The following is a 19,184-nucleotide window of genomic DNA, read 5'->3' as shown; positions in this document are numbered from 1 at the left end:
GGTGCTGGAAGGATCCTGCCAAAAACACACTGGAGGAGGTCTTTCTGGAGGCACAGGAGCAAGAGAGGACAGAGTGAGTAGTTCAACACTGTCAGGACTAACAAAGTGGGGGAGACTGTTACATGTAGCCAGTCTCCCTTGAATACAGTGGCGTGCTTAAGTTTTATATCCTTTCCCTGGGAGATCTCCTGAGAGTCAGCCGAGTGGGCTGAGGAAGAGTCAGTCGGGTGGACTGGTGTAGAAAGGCAGCAAGGAGGGCTGGTGAAAGAGGCAGCTGCAGCCAGGTGGGCTGGCAGGGCCTGAAGAGGTGGTGCTGGGATCAGTGGCCACAGAGGAAGCAGGAGGAAAATGTACATGCTGTTTCACTACATCTGTGCTACACATAAGGGACTGTGAGTTCCTGCTTATAATGGGTCGTTACTGATCTGACAAGGGATCTGCCCCTTGTCAGATCAGAGTGAAGAGTGAATCAGCAGAAGCTGGCAACTGTGTGCAGGAGGAAAGTGAAGAGGAGATTGTATATAACTGTATATAGGAAGTTGTCCCTGAAGTTTGCTGAAGTCAAGTGGGCATCCCATAACCTCCCATCCCTATCCAAGTTGTTAACCCCTAATAAACAACAAAAACAAAGCTACAGACTGTTTTCCGACTCTGTGTGCCTGTGAAGATTCGGTGTGCCTGGCTGTGCAGGAGTGGGGGATCCCTGTTCATTTGCAGCTCCTACATGGGGTGTGCTACACATGATACAACACTGTATTTGAAATATACATAACTCAATTCTCAGCTATTGTAGCCTTGTAACTACAGACAAAGTCACTTTCTCTCATTATAGTCCACTGAGTTTGGTCTGCTCCGATTTTGTGTCAAATTATCTACAGTATGTTACCCCCTGCTCAGGCTTTAATTATGTAATCCTTCTCCGTGTACTGAAGAATTTTTATGTTGTACTTTCGGAACTACTTATTCGCCCTTTTCCTTCCCCCATATGCATCCAAATTTCTTGTCTATAGCCTTGTCTATAGCATCCAACTCACTAATTGATACCATACAGTCTGGTTTTCTTACTACATGTCAACACAAACTGTACAACCAAAATTAGCTTGTGACATTTTCAGTGCCAGATGATGAGTTTTTCTTGATTGTCCTCCTTGGTCTCTTCTTCATAACTGACTCTTTTAGCTACTGAATTTGTGCAGTAATCCTGATGACTACTCTGGTTACGACCACATCCTGTTTTTTACTTTTTGTTGCTTGCAATTCTGCTGTCTGCTTTGACCCTTTGTGTATCATATGACAGTAATATATATGCTGCCTGAAAGCCACCTTCCCTGATCTCTGCATGTTTATAGACTACGCTCTTACCTGAACATTTCATACTCTGTTTGTTGGTTAATTTTGGGAGCTGGGATCTGAGGAGATAGCCAGACTTCCTTATGTTGGTCCCTGGTAGACAACTCTTGTTGCTGCATTGAGCCCCAGTTTGGTAGAAGGGCACCTGTTCAAGAAACACAGCACTCCTCAATCAACACGATAGCCTTAGATCAGTTGCACTTATCTCACCTCCCTCTGGCAATACACACCTCATATGGTTTGGGTAAAATGTATCCTTCTAACACTGGCAACATGGAATTGCTTTGACAATAACAGCATAGATATCAAGGCTTCAGAATAGGAGAATGATTTGCTCAAAAATAAGCCATTTGAGCTGTTACTAAAGAACAGTAAAGCTTCTTTTTTTGCAAAGGTGAACAGCACACATAGCTGGAAGATAAATGCTTCATTATTGTAGTTTTTTTTTCACTTATATAGCTTACTTGTGAACAGTAAGGAATAGCGATAAACCAACATTTTGCTTGTTTGGAGGTTCAGCAAACTGCGGAACTGTGTTTGGCCTAGTCGGCAGCAGCAAGAAGTGATACATTTAGCAACTGTATTACTATCGCTGCTAAACGTGACAGCTTCTCCTCAGGCTAGTATCTGGGGACCAACTTATTGTTAAAAGAGGGCTTCCAGATTGTGATAACCCCCCCCCCCCCCATTTGAATTTGTACATAGCTGTCTTAGGTTCTTACCTTCTGACTCTCAGATCTGCGTCAAAAGAATACAGGCTTGCTAATGAGAGCTATGTACACAGAACCTGAGTTGTATGTGGTCTGCAAAGCCGTTTTCTCTCCCCAGGAGACCCTGGAAAGACTTGCACTATAAAAAATTACAAAAAAAATCATATCATTTAAGTCAGGTGAACATATATTGCAGGTGGCACACTGAAAACTGTTGTTTACAACTTTTGCTGAGTCATTTACCACTATGTAATTTCCTATTTTTCAAGTCTACTCCTATTGCACAAACAGCTTAAAGTGATATTAGAGTCTAATTAAAAAAAAATAAAATAGAAACAAAAATAGGTCATACACACACACATGCTCTGTGCAGTGATATTGTCTTCTGCTTCTGGCAGTTCTTTGCCAGCGTTGTCACTTTCTCCCTGCTCCTGGTGCTTCTTAGCAAGCAGGGTGCTAAGGAATGCCCCTGAGCTGGGTTGTATGTGTCCATAAACACACACACAGCCAGTAAGCCATTCTCTTTTTTAGAAAGTCTAGACCCGCCTGCACTCAGGGAACATGGAACTTAAGGTACTTAAGGTGATACTTTCGTCTAAAGACACCAATTGGGTGGTGTATTTCGGATGTAGGCATACGGTTTTATCCTTTCCTCTTTGGAAAGTAGCCAGAGCAGAATGCAATCCGAACACCATTCTTTTATATTGAAAATGACCTTCTGGGTTGGAAAATTTGTTTTTTTTTCTCTGGCTTCCTTAGTTAAAAGAATTTGTCAGTACCCCTTGATAAGATCTTGGGTGGTAACTTACTGCGCTGGAGTCAACTTCTCTATCAGTTGATCTATTCAGGGCATCTGATATGCATTGAACTTTGATACTTTGCCGAGTTTTCTGAAATCATTGTAAAACCACAGAGTCACATTTAGCTTTGGTATCAATACAATCGGGCTTGACCACTTACTCTGTGATTCCTTAATGATATCAATTTCAGACATTGACCAAACTTCCTCTGACAATGCTTTCCTGTGTGCCTCAGGGATTTGGTAGGGTTTTACTCTTATACCAGGTTCTGTGACAATGTCATGCTCAATCACCTTGGTAAGACCTGGAAGTCCTGAAAACATTTCCCTATTTCACTGTAAAAACTCTTTTGTTTGTTGCTTCTGTGGTTTGGACAGGACAGTGGATACTGGAACTAAGTCCACACCCATAAAGGGCTTAGAACTAACCCCAGCCAGGGCAACTACTTGCTCTTGTCCCCTTCCAGGCTTTTAACAGACTTACGTGGTTTATCTGGTATGTCTTTCGCTTCCCAGATAGATGTACTTTATAGCTTTCCTCTCCAACCTTTTCTATGACCTTAAATGGCCCCTGCCACCTGCCCAAGTACCTAATTTCTTCCATCCAATCCCCAACCTAGAACTGTCTAAGCTCAGCGGAACAGTTGTACATGCTTCTCTGTGCTTTACCGGGAGTATCACCTTAGTGATCCTCTCTCTCATCTGCATTATATGTTCTACCACCGTCTTATGGGGAGAGGATTCACTCTTCCATGTTTCTCTCACCAAGTCAAGCAGTCCATGTGGTCTTTGCCCGTACGCCAACTCAAATGAGGAAAACCCAGTTGTATTGAGGTACTTCTGCAGTGGCACATATCAGAGCCAGGAGTAGGCAGTCCCAATTTTTTCCATCTCTTTGCACAATGTTCTTAAGCATTGACTTTAGGGTTTCATAAAATAGCTAGAACAGCCCTTCCATCTGTGAGTGGTAGGAAGAGGTACATAATAATTTAAACTAAAATATCTATTGAAAGCGGTGTTCTAGCTGAAATTCTTCTTTTAAAAGTCAGCAGCTACAAACACTGTAGCTGCTGACTTTTAATAAGGACACTTACCTGTCCAGGGAGCCCGCGATGTCGGCCCCCCGAGGCCGATCCTTGCATTGGATCGGGTGCCGGCGCCGCCATCTTAACAAAGGGAAACAGGCAGTGGAGCCTTGCGGCTTCACTGCCCGTTTCCTACTGCACATGCGCAAGTCGCGCAGCGCTTTGTGAATGGCCCTGTTGATTTCTGGGACACACACATGTCTCAGAAGACAATGGAGCATCTCGCCGAAGAGGAGAACAGCGCCGCGGAATAGGAAGAGGCAGATTAGGAAGACTGCCTAGCAACAGGGGTTTCTGGTAAGTAAAAAAATTTTTTTTTTTTGAGAATATTACTGTAATTTTTTATTTTAGGGTGGACCTCCGCTTTAAGTGTGTCATCACCCTAGACATAAATGGAGTGCTCTAGCCTGTCAAAATCTCTTTTGGGAACCTGGTCCTGGAGAACATGGCAAACAATTCCCTGGCAATTGCGTTTGAAAAGGTTTTCCTCAGAGAGACCACCTCTGGATATCTGGTGGCATTTTCAAGGATGTCTTGGTGCCTCTGAGCTGATTTCACTACAGGCCCCACCAAATTCATCACAATATGCTTGAATGGTATCTTGATAATGGGCAGAGACACAAAAAGGTTCCTAAAATGTGATATTAGTGCAGTAAGCTGGCAGGTGGGACATGCAAAATCGTTTCACCTCTGTCGTCACTCTCAGCCAGTAGAACCTGTTTGTTATCTGTGCCTTTGTTTTTTTCTGTCCCTAGATGACCTCCCAATGTGTCATTGTGAGCCAGGTTGAGTACCATGCTCCTGAAAGGCTTGGGGACCAGTAAATGGTTGTTCACCTGGATTCTTGAATCAGTGGCATGGTATAGCAACTCATCGTTTGGGGAAACGTTTCCTTGGACACTTACAATACTCCATTAATCATGGTAACCTGTTCTCAGGCATTTTTTTTTGTGCAGAGTATTGCAATTAAGTGCTGGAAGCTTCTTGGATACAGCAAATGGCTTTACTTTTATGGAGGATGTTAGATTATGTCTTACAGCACTAGAAACATGAAACAGAAAGAGAACACAAACGAGTACACACTTAGATAGAGAGGGTACTTCCTCTAAAATCATAGAATACTTGAACCATACACTATAATACTACAGCGATAGATAGATAGATAGATAGATAGATAGATAGATAGATAGATAGATAGATAGATAGATAGATAGATAGATAGATAGATAGATAGATAGATAGATAGATAGATAGATAGATAGATAGATATAGATATAGATAGATATATATAGAGAGAGCGCGATATTAGTCAGTTTATCAAATCAGCTCTGCTGTTGTTCTTTTCCAAGACCCCTTCTCAACAGCATGTGCTTTGTCAAACTATATTCAGTTTCTTCTGGAAATAGCTATGACGTTCCTTCAACAAAGGTTTGGTGAGTGCATCGGCAGTCATCTCCTCTGATGGGCAGTATTGAATGTCACTAACACACTAACACCTTGCTCTTGACTGTCTCTCAGTAGGTGATACTTGACGTTGATGTGTTTGGTCCTAGGATTGACCCTTTCTGGATTGCGTAAGCTTTATACATCCCTGGTTGTCTTCAAACATGGGAATTTGTTTTGACATGTCTATCCCAATGCCCACAAAAAATTGACAAATCCATTGACAAATCCATATTGCCTGGGGACCTGGGAAACATAAATGATGAAACATGGATGCATGCTTACAAGCAGGACCAATCACTTCTGTCTCACAATCACATAGACTGTCTCATTTACTTTTGCAGCACAGGGCCTATCGAACACCCGTACAGTTACAGAGATGGGGAAAGAGAGACATTTCTACATGCCCCAAATGCTGTGGACCTTATGTGGCGCTGCCCCAAGTTGCATAGGTATTGGAGCAGTATCACTGAGGTTATTACCTCAGTTTACCAGACTAGGGTCCCTCTGGACCCCCTAATATGCATCTTGGGAGAGATAGATGAAGAAATGTACCCCCCCTATTAATACTGTGGTGATCAGATTACTGTAAATAGCTTGTAAGCTGATAGCCAGATTTTGGCTGTCTAGGCATGTTCCAACTAAAAAACAATGGGTTGACCAGGTCAACTATATCCTTATCAGGGAGCACCTAACATATCAGCATAGAAACGCAATTCAGAAGTTCTACTCCATCTGGCAGCCATGGCTGGATACCACTGGGTTAGCGCCCCCACGTTTGATTATGCAAAGGTTGCTCCAGGTGTAATGAATATTTATGGTGTAAAAGAGAGAGATACCCACTATGAATATGTACTAAATAGACAAAACAATTTATAACCATACCCACTGGTTCGGGAAGGGGTGAGTTCATATGGTTGGGCAGACCGTGGGCAGACTGTCTATCGGATGCCCCATTGGCCATATGATAGGTTGTTATGGGTTGGAGGATATACGTTTGTCCTCCGACGCAGCTCTTCTCTACTTCTTAGTTAAGATGTTTCAAAGTAATTCTTCTGGTGCCACCGTTCTACTGCTCTTTATATAAGCAATGTATGTTTGCTGATGTAACAAATGACAATCTTGATGCTTTGATATATAACATGTTTTCTGTCTCTGTTTGCACAATAAACTTCTATTTTGATTAAAAAAAGAAAATGGCTTAATGTAGCTTAACGTGTAATAAAGTGTGTCTTGAAACTTTGCACAGCCAAAGTTTTAAACTTTCCAAACCTATCCTAGAAGTTTCACGCATTTCGGTGTTCCATAAGGAAAACTAGGGACATTAAGCTTAATGTGGCTTAACATACAAAAAAGAGCTTAGATCTTAACCAATTCCCCCAAAATTCACACAATAGAAGACTTCATCTATGTTAACATACTCAGAAAATTTCAGATCATTTGGTAAATCACACCAAAAGTTATTCACATTAAGCTGTATTTTACAATGCTAAAACATTTAATGTGAACAGCTTAATATAAAAAGAGATTAACGTACCATAATTAGGGATGAGCAGAACACCCCCCAGTTTGGTTTGCATCCAGAACATGCGAAAGGACCGAAAGTTTGCGCGAACATTCGAATACTGTTAAAGTCTATGGGACTCAAACGTAAGAAATCAAAAGTGCAAATTTTGAAGGCTAATATGCAAGTTATTGTCCTAAAAAAAGTTTGGGGACCCAGGTCCTGCCCCAGGGGACATGTATCAATGCAAAAGAAAGTTTTAAAAACAGTAATTTTTTCGGGAGCAGTGATTTTAATGATGCTTAAAGCGAAAAAACAAAAGTGAAATATTTCTGTAAAGTGGCGCATGTTTCCCGTGTTTAGAACAGTCCCTGCACAAAATGACATTTCTAAAGAAACAGAAGTCTAAAAAGTTTAAAACTGCTGGCGCCGTAATGTAATATCGGGTCCCGGCAATGTGGATGAAAATTATTGAGAAAAACGGCATGGGTAACCCCCCAGCCCATTACCAGGCCCTTTGGGTCTTGTATGGATATTAAGGGGAACGCCGCACCAAAATTAAAAAAACAAAAGGCGTGGCACCCCCAGGCCCTATATACTCTGAACAGCAGACTGTAGGTTTGTTCTTAAGTTGAATCTGTTTGTAATTTGGAACAGGTACATTTTTTAAGTGTAGCTCCAGCTAAAATATCTATTTTTAAGCTTTTTGGATAACATAGGGAAGGGTTATCATCACCACTGTAACATTTGTTTTACTGTCTGTGCCCCTGTTCAGAAGATTTCACCTCACTTTCTGTCCCAATGACAATTGGATTTTGAAAATTTGGGGTTTTTAGGGAAACAAGGATTGGTGATAAAGCATCAGTGGAGACACCTTTTTCCCATATTAACTCTTACAGAAGAGAATTTCCCTTGCTAGGGGTAGATTTCCTCTCACTTCTTGTTGTCTCCTCCGTTTGTAAGCAGGAGTCGTTTGTAAGTCGGATGCTTGAAAGTAGGGGACCGCTTGTATATACTATACGGCCTGCCCTATATACTCTGCAGAAATTTGGACCTTAGGTGTTGGTAGTACCAGAACACTGTAAGCCCTCACAGTTACTCTTGGTGGGCTGGAACGGGCCCTGCTGTGAAATATTAGATCAAGAATTATAATTACATGCCCCTGTTAAACAGGGGCAGAAAAATTGGGCCTTAGGCGGTGGTGGTGGTGACACAACACTGTAAAGCCTCACAGATACTCTTGTTGAGCGCAGGAACTGGCCCTGCTGCGAAATAGTACAGCAAAAATTGTAATTACGCTCCCCTGTTAAACAGGGGTAGAAAAATTGGGCATTAGGCACTGGTGGTGGTGCCCGGAACCAAAAATGTTCTTAGAAGCTATCAACATGAACATTGAGGAGGAATAGGATAGTCACTCAGCATAACAGGATAGTCACTCAGCATGAGCATAGGCAGTCTTCAAGGGATCTCACATTCATAAATAATTAATCAGTTACATCAGCATCAGGTGCTTGGTAGCTGGTGATCCAAGACTGATTCATTTTTATGAAGATGAGCCGATCAACCGAATCTGTGGACAGGCGCACTCTGTGATCGGTTACAAAGCCTCCAGCAGCACTGAATGTGCGTTCAGATAGAAAGCTGGATGCAGGACAGGCCAGTAGCTCAATTGCATATTGTGCAATCTCTGGCCAGTGATACATCCTCAAGACCCAATAACCCAGTGGATTTTCGGTTGGAAAGGTCTCCAAGTCTGATCTTGCCTCAAGGTATTCCTGCACCATGTAAATCAGACGCTGGCAATGGTTGCTGGAACTGATCAGACCTTGGGGCTGCGGACTAAAAAATTGTCTGAACACATCGGTCAGACGGCCACCTTCTCCACCACTCCTTCTGTGACTGACCGAAGCCTCAGCAACTGATCCCTCTCTTTGATACCACGAATCCAATGGTCCTTTCGCAGGCTTTGCAGGGTCATGGAGGCCATGCAGTGTAGGTTTGCTGGGGCATTTGGTCCGGAGTCCTCTAAGGATGACATGATCCGCAGCCACCTCCTCCCAGCCACGTACAAGTCCATGGGTTTCTAGGGACTGAAAACGATCCCTTGAAGACTGCTGCTTATGCTGAGTGCCAGGCTCCACCTCCATGCTGACACAATCGTCCTCCTCCTCCTCTTCCGGTGTGTTAGGCAGGCCTAGAGGAATCCTGTCTGGATAAAGGGGGCCTTGAGAGGTAAGGAAGTCCTCCTATTCCTCCCTCTGTTCTGCCTCAAGTGCCCTGTCCATTATTCCATGCAGCATGTGCTCCAACAGGAAAACAAGAGGGACAGTATCACTGATGCATGCACTGTCACTGCTCATCATCCTCGTGGCCTCCTCAAATGGTGACTGGACAGTATATGCATCCTTGATCATTAGCCACTGGCGTGGCGAAAAAAAGGCAAGCTCCCCTGACCCTGTCCTGGTGCCATACTCGCACAGGTACTCATTGATGACCCTCTGCTGCGTGTGCAGCCGCTGCAGCATCGCCAACGTTGAGTTCCACCTGGTGGGCATATCACAGATGAGGCGGTTCTTGGGCAGGTTGCATTCCTTTTAAAGGTCAGCCAGCCAAACACTGGAATTATATGACCGGCGGAAATGCCCAGCGGAAATGTCTGTGGGCGGAAATGCCCACAGACTTTCCTGGCCTGCCTCACGAGATCCTGTAAGCCTGGGTACCTGCACAAGAACCACTGCACCACCAAATTAAGGACATGAGCCAAACAGGGAACATGGGTCAAGTGTCCCTGTTGGAGGGCGGAGTGGAGGTTAGTGCCATTGTCGCAAACCACCATTCCTGCCTGAAGCTGGAGTGGCGTTAATCAACTCTGAACCTGCCCCTGCAGAGCTGCCAGAATCTCTGCCCCAGTGTGGCTCCTGTCCCCTAAGCAGACCAACTTAATATTTTTGCCTGAGTGCTTGCGTAGCCCCTGGAACGGCTACGGAGCTCCGCTGGTTCCGAGGACAAATCTGCACAGGAAGAGGCCATGGAGGAAGAAGAAGAGGAAGGGGTGGAGGAGAGAGGTGTCACCACTACCAGCATTTTGGAGGCATGGTGGTGGAATAAGCTTCAACATTACTGCACCTTGTCCTGCATCCTTCCCAGCTGCCAGCAGAGTTACCCAGTGCGCCGTGAAAGAAAGGTAATGTCCCTGTCCATGCCTGCTGGACCATGAGTCAGCGGTAATATGCACCTTACCGCTGACTGCCCTGTCCAACGAGGCCAAGACATTGCCTTCCACATGCCAATAGAGAGCCAGAATGGCCTTCCAAGAAAAAAATGGCGTTTGGGAACCTGCCGCTGAGGTACCACACATCCCACAAATTCTCGAAAGGGGGCAGAGTCTACCAGCTGAAAAGGGAGCAGTTGGAGTGCTAGCAATTTAGCCAAAATAGTATTCAGCCGCTGAACATGTGGATGGCTGGGACCAAATTTCTTTCGACGGTTTAGCAACTGGGGTAGGGAAATTTGCCTGCTACAATCGGATTTAGGTGTACCACTAGAAGATTGCCTGCAGGTGCTTGGGACACCTAATTCTACACCTTCATTCCTCTCAGTGCAGGTCTCTGAGAGGACTGAAGGTATAGTGGGGTTGGAGATCCCAGCTGATGAGGAGTAAGGAGAGGTCCGCCTTTTTCTTTGGTGTGGGTCTTTTAAGTACTGTTGCCAATGGACTGCATGGGAGCACGACATATGTGTGGTCAAGCACGTGGTGCCCAAGCGGCTGCTGTTTTGGCCATACTTGATATGCTTCAGACATATGTTGCAAACAGCAACGGTGTGATCTGCTGCACACGTCTCAAAAAAGGCCCACACCAAAGAATTTTTTTAAAAACGTGCGTGCGAGTCAGCAGCGCCCTGCACATGCGGAGCTCTGCGGTATGATGCAGTCGGTTGGCTGTCCTTAAGCTGGCCCCTGGAGGGCACCTCATTGGAGGTGTGCCTCCTCTCTTCTATCAGGCACCCACGTAGAGTCAGTGACCTCATCATTCCCTCCCTCCTCGCCACTGGAGCAAACCTGGCAGTATGCTGCAGATGGGGGAACATGACTGCCAGTTTCTTGTCCTTCTTGGATACCCCCTCTCTCTGGGCTCATGCTACTGCATTGGCATCCAAACTTCTCTTAGCCTGGATGACAGAGAATGAGGAGGATGAGGAGGGCTTTGTGATCCACTCTACCAACTCTTCTGCATGTTGTGGCTCAACATGGCCAGCTGTTGAAAAAAAGGACAAGCATGCCCCACAGCCACGTGCTGAGGATGCACCGTGTCCACGACCAGCACTGTTGGCTGTAGACACAGAGCCTGCTTGCCCTCTTTTAGTGGCCTGTGAGCGTCTGCCTTTCCTTGGTGGCCTTCCAGACATACTGTAAAATTGGATTAGCAAAACACCACCTGAAGTTTACTAGATTACACCAGGAATGGCCTGCAGTCAGGTATAGGCTTGGCTAGACTAGAATGAAGTGGATATATATGTAGGAGAAGTTATATATATCTTTATGCACTGCAGATTACTGAATCACCTGCCTGCCTGCCTGAAAGTGTCATTGCAAATGTACACCAGGAATGGCCTGCAGTCAGGTATAGGCTTGGCTAGACTAGAATGAAGTGGATATATATGTAGGAGACTGTATATATATCTTTATGCACTGCAGATCACTGACTCACCTGCCTGCCTGCCTGCCTAAAAGTGTCGTTGAAAACGTACACCAGGAATGGCCTGTAGTCAGGTATAGGCTTGGCTAGACTAGAATGCAGTGGATAAATATGTAAGAGACTGTATATATATCTTTATGCACTGCAGATCACTAAATCACCTGCCTTGCCTGCCTGCCTGAAAGTGTCTTTGAATACGTACACCAGGAATGGCTTATAATCAAGTATAGGCTTGGCTAGACTAGAATGCAGTGGATATATATGTAGGAGACAGTATATATATTTTATGCACTGCAGATCACTGAATCACCTGCCTGCCTGCCTGCCTGCCTGCCTGAAAGTGTATTTGAAAACGTACACCAGCAATGGCCTGCAGTCAGATATAGGCTTGGCTAGACTGGAATGCAGTGTATGTATATATATATATATATATATATATATATATATATATATATATATATATATATATATATATATATATATAATTAAAAGTTGGAGACTGTATATATATTTAATGCACTGCAGATCACTGAATCACTTGCCTGCCTGCCTGCCTGAAAGTGTATTTGAAAACGTACACCAGCAATGGCCTGCAGTCAGATATAGGCTTGGCAAGACTAGAATGCAGTGGATATATATATGTTGGAGACTGTATTTATATTTAATGCTCTGCAGATAACTGAATCACTTGCCTGTCTGCCTGAAAGTGTATTTGAAAACACCAGCAATGGCCTGCAGTCAGATATAGGCTTGGCTAGACTGGAATGCAGTGGATATATAACCTGCCTGGCCTGCCTGCCTGAAATTGTACTTGAATACGTACAACAGGAATGGCCTGCAGTCAGAGATCTAGCTACACAGGATACAGTGTAAATATATATATATATATATATATATATATATATATATATATATATATATATATATATATATATATATATATATCCATGTGTGCTTTCTGGATTGGGATATACCAGAGTTTTGCCTAAGCTTGCTCGTTTGCAAAGAGTGCTTAACAAAAGAGTTGCCACGGAATATGGTTTGGAATTTCCATATATTTCTACAGAGACAATGCAGGAAATTGAACTAAAGCGAGAGGAATGGTGCAGTGATACTATCTGGGACTACCTGTCTGTACCAAAGCCTTTCAGAAAATCTGGCTATTCGTCTGTCATGGATGAGCGTTCTGATGGATGCATGCTTCAATGGAACTATGGCCGGCATATTTACTCTGACAAAGTGGTCATCTGCAGACCTGGAAAAGAAAATGTTGTTTACTTAGTCACTACTATGGATAACCAAAGGAAACCAGTTACCTTGCCAGATCCTCATTTCTATTGGTAACTGTTTAAAGGGACTGCCATAGTTCAGCTGGAAAATGTCATTCTCTGCTATAAAGCAACAGTTTGTTCCTGTTTAAACTACAGAAGACAAGTCTTCAGTTTTTGAAAGAGAATGAGAGAAGTTTGTTGCTCTGAATGGACTATGGGGTACATAGCCAGATAGTCATAGGCTTAGAGAACTTCGTGGTCAAGATTCTCTACTGTGTACAGTAATTTCAATACTTTGCTATTAAGGACTTCTGCCATACTGATTCCGGCCATGATATAGTGGAAGCTACTTATAGATAGGGATGGACTTTTAAGTTACATTTAGTTTACTTTGCATTTAAAAATGTGTGGAATTAAGTTTCATTCTCTTGGGAGTGAGGCTTTGCTCCCAATTGATTAGTGATGCTGATGTATATTTCCGTGTGTATAACTTTGTTCTTTTTCAGGTAAAACCAGATCTCCTATCAAGCTGTTAGTGTCATTGCAGTTAGATAGATAGTGAGGTTCCTGTAACATGACTGATGTGAATATGCTGTTTGATTGAAACTGTAACATTCTTCTTTACTGTCTTTCTTTTCTCCCATCCAAGTTTTTGGTTCAGATACCTACTCTCAGGCTTGAGAGTCATTTTTTTCCTTACAGACGTTGAGGACACCGTCTATTTTAGTGGGAGGAGTATGTAGCACCCTGCTCCTTTTGATCAGGTGATCGCAGGTAAATTTAGTTTTTGGCTGAGCTGTAACCAGCTCAGATTTAACGTATATAGTTTTCTGGATCTGTTCTGGAATTTACTTGGTTGTGCAGTTTCCCACTGTTGCCAGTGTCACTGGTGCCATGGGACAGTGTGCGAATAAGAACTTAGTGAAACTTTAATGAATATTCTTCTTTCAAAAACAGCCCAGTGGGAGGTTCTTGCTGTTGTGAATTCTGGGGGAGAGTATTTATGGGACAGATGCCATGTGCTAGAGTTGAGTTCTTACCTCGTGGCCCTCCAGGCTGGAGGGCTGCGTCACTGCAGCTGTGCAAGTAGGCCCAGAAGCCTGTCTGGGGCCTACTACCACAGAGGTGGTCCTTAGACTGCCTTGCCTGGGTGGAGGAAGCCGAACCAAGCTGAGGAGATCCAGGGGAGGACCCTTGCTGGAGAGAGCCAGGATGAAGGCTGGTCTCTCAGAAGGGCCTGGTGACTTACTTGGAGGATGCACCTATCTCTAACCTACCCTCACAGTACTGCCGGGATGGCTTAAAGGTTCTAGTACTGTGAAGAAGCTGTTCTATATTCAAACTACCCTTACACAGTATCGCCGGATGGCTTAAAGGTTCTGGTACTGTGACGCTGTTCTACAATTCAATCAAGGTAATACATTCTTGGCTGCTAAGTTTGTGAGAGAGACTTATCCAGGTTTCCGCTGGCTGCTAAATTTGTGAGAGAGACTTATCCAGACATTGTACTGTTTGTTAGGTCTGTGGCAGAGACCTACTCAGCAATACAAGATTCCGCTAAGAGAAAGCTGTGTGTTTGTCCTTTATTCTGAAGAGTCTGTAAGTGGTCTGCTACAAAAAGGTATCTGCAACCTCCCCTCAACCTCTTTACTACTACTTCTTTCAAGTTTTTCATTAAAGCATTGAAAAATACAAAAGTGACTGACGCCCATATTTGTTCTCACTTCCCATTATAGCCATGGACTCAGCCCTGGGGTGAATGTAAGCACGGTATCTGGAGGTGTCTCTTTGTTCACAGTATACTCAGGGGGCGCTACACACATATATATATATATATATATATATATATATATATATATATATATATATATATATACACACACTAAATACACTGCAGCTAACTGAATCACCTGCCTGCCTGAAGTATATTAGAGTACACCAGGAACGGACTGTAGTGAGATATAGTTAAACTGGTTACAGTGAATATACAGTGGGGACGGAAAGCATTCAGACCCCCTTAAATTTTTCACTCTTTGTTATATTGCAGCCATTTGCTAAAATAATTTAAGTTCATTTTTTTTCTTCATTAATATACACACAGCACCCCATAGTGACAGAAAAACACAGAATTGTTGACATTTTTGCAGTTTTATTAAAAAAGAAAAACTGAAATATCACATGGTCCTAAGTATTCAGACCCTTTGCTCAGTATTTAGTAGAAGCACCTTTTGATCTAATACAGCCATGAGATTTTTTGGGAAAGATGCAACAAGTTTTTCACACCTGGATTTGGGGATCCTCTGCCATTCCTCCTTGCAGATCCTCTCCAGTTCTGTCAGGTTGGATGGTAAACGTTGGTAAACAGCCATTTTTAGGTCTCCCCAGAGGTGCTCAATTGGGTTTAAGTCAAGGCTCTGGCTGGGCCATTCAAGAACAGTCATGGAGTTGTTGTGAAGCTACTCCTTCGTTATTTTAGCTGTGTGCTTAGGGTCATTGTCTTGTTGGAAGGTAAACCTTCGGCTCAGCCTGAGGTCCTGAGCACTCTGGAGAAGGTTTTCGTCCAGGAGATCCCTGTACTTGGCCGAATTCATCTTTCCCTCGATTGCAACTAGTCATCCTGTCCCTGCAGCTGAAAAACACCCCCATAGCATGATGCTGCCACCACCATGCTTCACTGTTGGGACTGTATTGGACAGGTGATGAGCAGTGCCTGGTTTTCTCCACACATACCGCTTAGAATTGAGGCCAAAAAGTTCTATCTTGGTCTCATCAGACCAGAGAATCTTATTTCTCACCATTTTGGAGTCCTTCAGGTGTTTTTTAATAAACTCCATGCAGGCTTTCATGTGTCTTGCACTAAGGAGAGGCTTCCGTCGGGCCACTCTGCCATAAAGCCCCGACTGGTGGAGGGCTGCAGTGATGGTTGACTTTCTACAACTTTCTCCCATCTCCCGACTGCATCTGTGGAGCTCAGCCACAGTGATCTTTGGGTTCTTCTTTACCTCTCTCACCAAGGCTCTTCTCCCCCGATAGCTCAGTTTGGCCAGACGGCCAGATCAAGGCAGGGTTCTGGTCTTCCCAAACATCTTACATTTAAGGATTATGGAGGCCACTGTGCTCTTAGGAACCTTAAGTGCAGCAGAAATGTTTTTGTAACCTTGGCCAGATCTGTGCCTTTCTACAATTCTGTCTCTGAGCTCTTCAGGCAGTTCCTTTGATCTCATGATTCTCATTTGCTCTGACATGCACTGTGAGCTGTAAGGTCTTATATAGACAGGTGTGTGGCTTTCCTAATCAAGTCCAATCAGTATAATCAAGCACAGCTGGACTCAAATGAAGGTGTAGAACCATCTCAAGGATGATCAGAAGAAATGGACAGCATCTGAGTTAAATATATGAGTGTCACAGCAAAGGGTCTGAATACTTAGGACCATGTGATATTTCAGTTTTTCTTATTAAATAAATCTGCAAAAATGTCAACAATTCTGCGTTTTTCTGCCAATATGGGGTGCTGTGTGTACATTAATGAGGGAAAAATGAACTTAAATGATTTTAGCAAATGGCTGCAATATAACAAAGAGTGAAAAATTTAAGGGGGTCTGAATACTTTCTGTCCCCACTGTATATATATATTATTTTTTTTTTAAATACACTGCAGCTAACTGAATCACCTGCCTGCCTGAAGTATATTAGAAAGAGTACACCAGGAACGGTCTGCAGTGAGATCTAGATAAACTGGATACAGTGTGTATGTATATATATATATATATATATATATATATATATTTATAATATACAAAGCCGGGATGTATATTAATACTAAATACACTGCAGCTAACTGAATAAACTGCCTGCTCAAAGTAAATGAAATGACTCTCTCTCTCTCTCTCTCTCCGCCAAGAATACACTACACAAGGCCAACGTGCAGGCGGCCTTATATAGTGTGGGGTGTGGACTTAACCCCTGAGCCATATTTGGCCAATTATGACTCTCTTTGCTGACGGCGCTGTAATTGGCCAAAGCATGCGGGTCAATCAGCCAGCAATGCACTGCGATGACGCACTGCATTATGGGGCATGACGCACCACTCGAATTTGGCATGAACGCCCCATAATGTTCAATTTTCATCGAGCGATCGAACAGCCGATGTTCAAGTCTAACTCATGTTCGACGCAAACAGAAAGCTCATCCCTAACCGTAATGTGCCTAAACCTCAATCAATTGTCTTGAAACTTTGCACAGCCAAAGTTCTCAACTTCCCAAACCTATCCAAGAAGTTTCACGCATTTTGGTGTTCCACAAGGCAAACTAGGGACATTAAGCTCGTTTTTTGGGAAGCTTAATGTGGCTTAATGTACAAAAAAGAGCTTAGATGTTAACCAATTTCCCCAAAAGTTCACACAATAGAAGACTCTGTCTATGTTAACATATTCTGAAAATTTCAGATCATTTGGTAAATCACATCAAAACTATTCACATTAAGCTATATTTTACAATGCTAAAACAATTAATGTGAACACCTTAAAGGGTAAGCTCACCTTTACAGAAAACTCTGTAAGGTGAACTTACACAGGTCCCCTTCCTCGCCCCCCCCCGATCCCACTGACCTGTACCACAGCAATCGCCGGTTCTACGCCCTGGTATATCCGCGTCAGGAGCCCGGGCTATCCAAAATGTCCTTCATCAGGGGGATGTTTTGGAGCATTCTAATTGGTCAGCACCATCACATGGTCAGGGCCGTCCAATCAGAAGCTGCATAGCCCATCCTGTCCACTATGGAGCAGACATGAGACTGGAGAGAGGACTTCTAAGCCCCGGGCTCCTGGCACAGATATACCAGGGGTTAGAACCAGCAATTATGGCGGTACAGGTCAGCGAGACAGGGGGTTGCGAGGAGAGGGACCTGTGTAAGTTCACCTTACAGATTTTTCAAACCTATCCAAGAAGTTTCATGCTTTTTGGTGTTCCACAAGGCAAACTAGGGACATTAAGCTTGTTTTTTGGGGAGCTTAATGTGGCTTAACGTATAAAAAAGAGCTTTAATGTTATCCAATTTCCCCCAAACTTCACACATTTCAAGGCAGGTCCTGTGATAAATCATACCAAAAGTTATTTAGATGTAACTCTTTTTTGACAAATCTTGTTCCATAATGTGTCTAAACCTCAAGCAATTGCCTTTAAACTTTGCAAAACAAAAGTTTTCAGCTTCCCCAAACCTATCCTAGTTGTTACATGGATTTTTGTTTCTCAAAAAGGAAGTGATTGACATTAAGCTTGTGTACCCCCTACCACCTTTTGTGTAGTGGCCGTAGTGTGGGACAGTCAATGGGGAGAATATTATGAGTGTGGGGGTTTCTTGGCTTGTGGTGCATGCTGGGGAAGTGCATATATATTCATGAGAATTGCTATGTGCTCAGTCTTAGTACAGTCTACCTCCAGGCTTGGCCTGGAGATGGGAATGCTTATGTGCGGGAAAGGTTTGATTAGGCCTCAAGCCTAGAAGGGGCCTCACATGCTGATTGAGGAGGAGAACCAGAGAAGCTGGATGGCTACTGGAGGTACCTGGTACTAGAATGGATCTAAGGATCAAGTCTGTCTCACCTACTGAAGATCTCATGGCTATCCATATTCAGTTGAAAAGATTGAATAAAAGGGGCTGGGACTATGGCGGTGCAGTAATCAAACAGAGAATTTTTTTTAGATAAAATCTGCTAAATTTATTAACAAAACTTGTTTTAAAAATGAATGTTTAAAAACAGAAGTTTAAACCCATAAATACGGTCCGAAAACTAGTTGAGGCGGTATAGTATTTGATCCCGACATGTTTCGTCCTATATCGTGGGCTTCTTAAGGGGTGCCATCTGCTGGAAACTTAGCCTTCCTATGTCTCTGAATCCACATTTAGAATGACCATATTAACTTTATTCAATAAGGGTTGAAGTGCTAATTCCACTGTGATGCCTGCAGATGGCCATGTTAACATAGACAGAGTCTTCTATTGTGTGAAGTTTGTGGGAAATTGGTTAACATCTAAGCTCTCTTTTGTAGGTTAAGCCACATTAAGCTCCCCAAAAACAAGCTTAATGTCCCTAGTTTGCCTTGTGGAACACCGAAATGCGTGAAACTTCTTGAATAGGTTTGGGAAGTTGAGAACTTAGGCTGCGCAAAATTTCAAGACAATTGATTGAGGTTCAGGCACATTATGGTACGTTAAGCTCTTTTTACATTAAAGTGGATGTAAACCCACTCTCATCCTTTCTAAACTACTGACATAGTGGTTATCTATAAGGATATACATGCCTCCTGCATGTATCCTTACCTGTTA

The sequence above is a fragment of the Aquarana catesbeiana genome, linkage group LG01 (genome assembly GCF_042186555.1).
Source record: "Aquarana catesbeiana isolate 2022-GZ linkage group LG01, ASM4218655v1, whole genome shotgun sequence".
Taxonomy (NCBI): domain Eukaryota; kingdom Metazoa; phylum Chordata; class Amphibia; order Anura; family Ranidae; genus Aquarana; species Aquarana catesbeiana.
The sequence above is the reverse complement of the archived record's forward strand: the minus strand, read 5'-3'. Positions refer to the sequence as shown.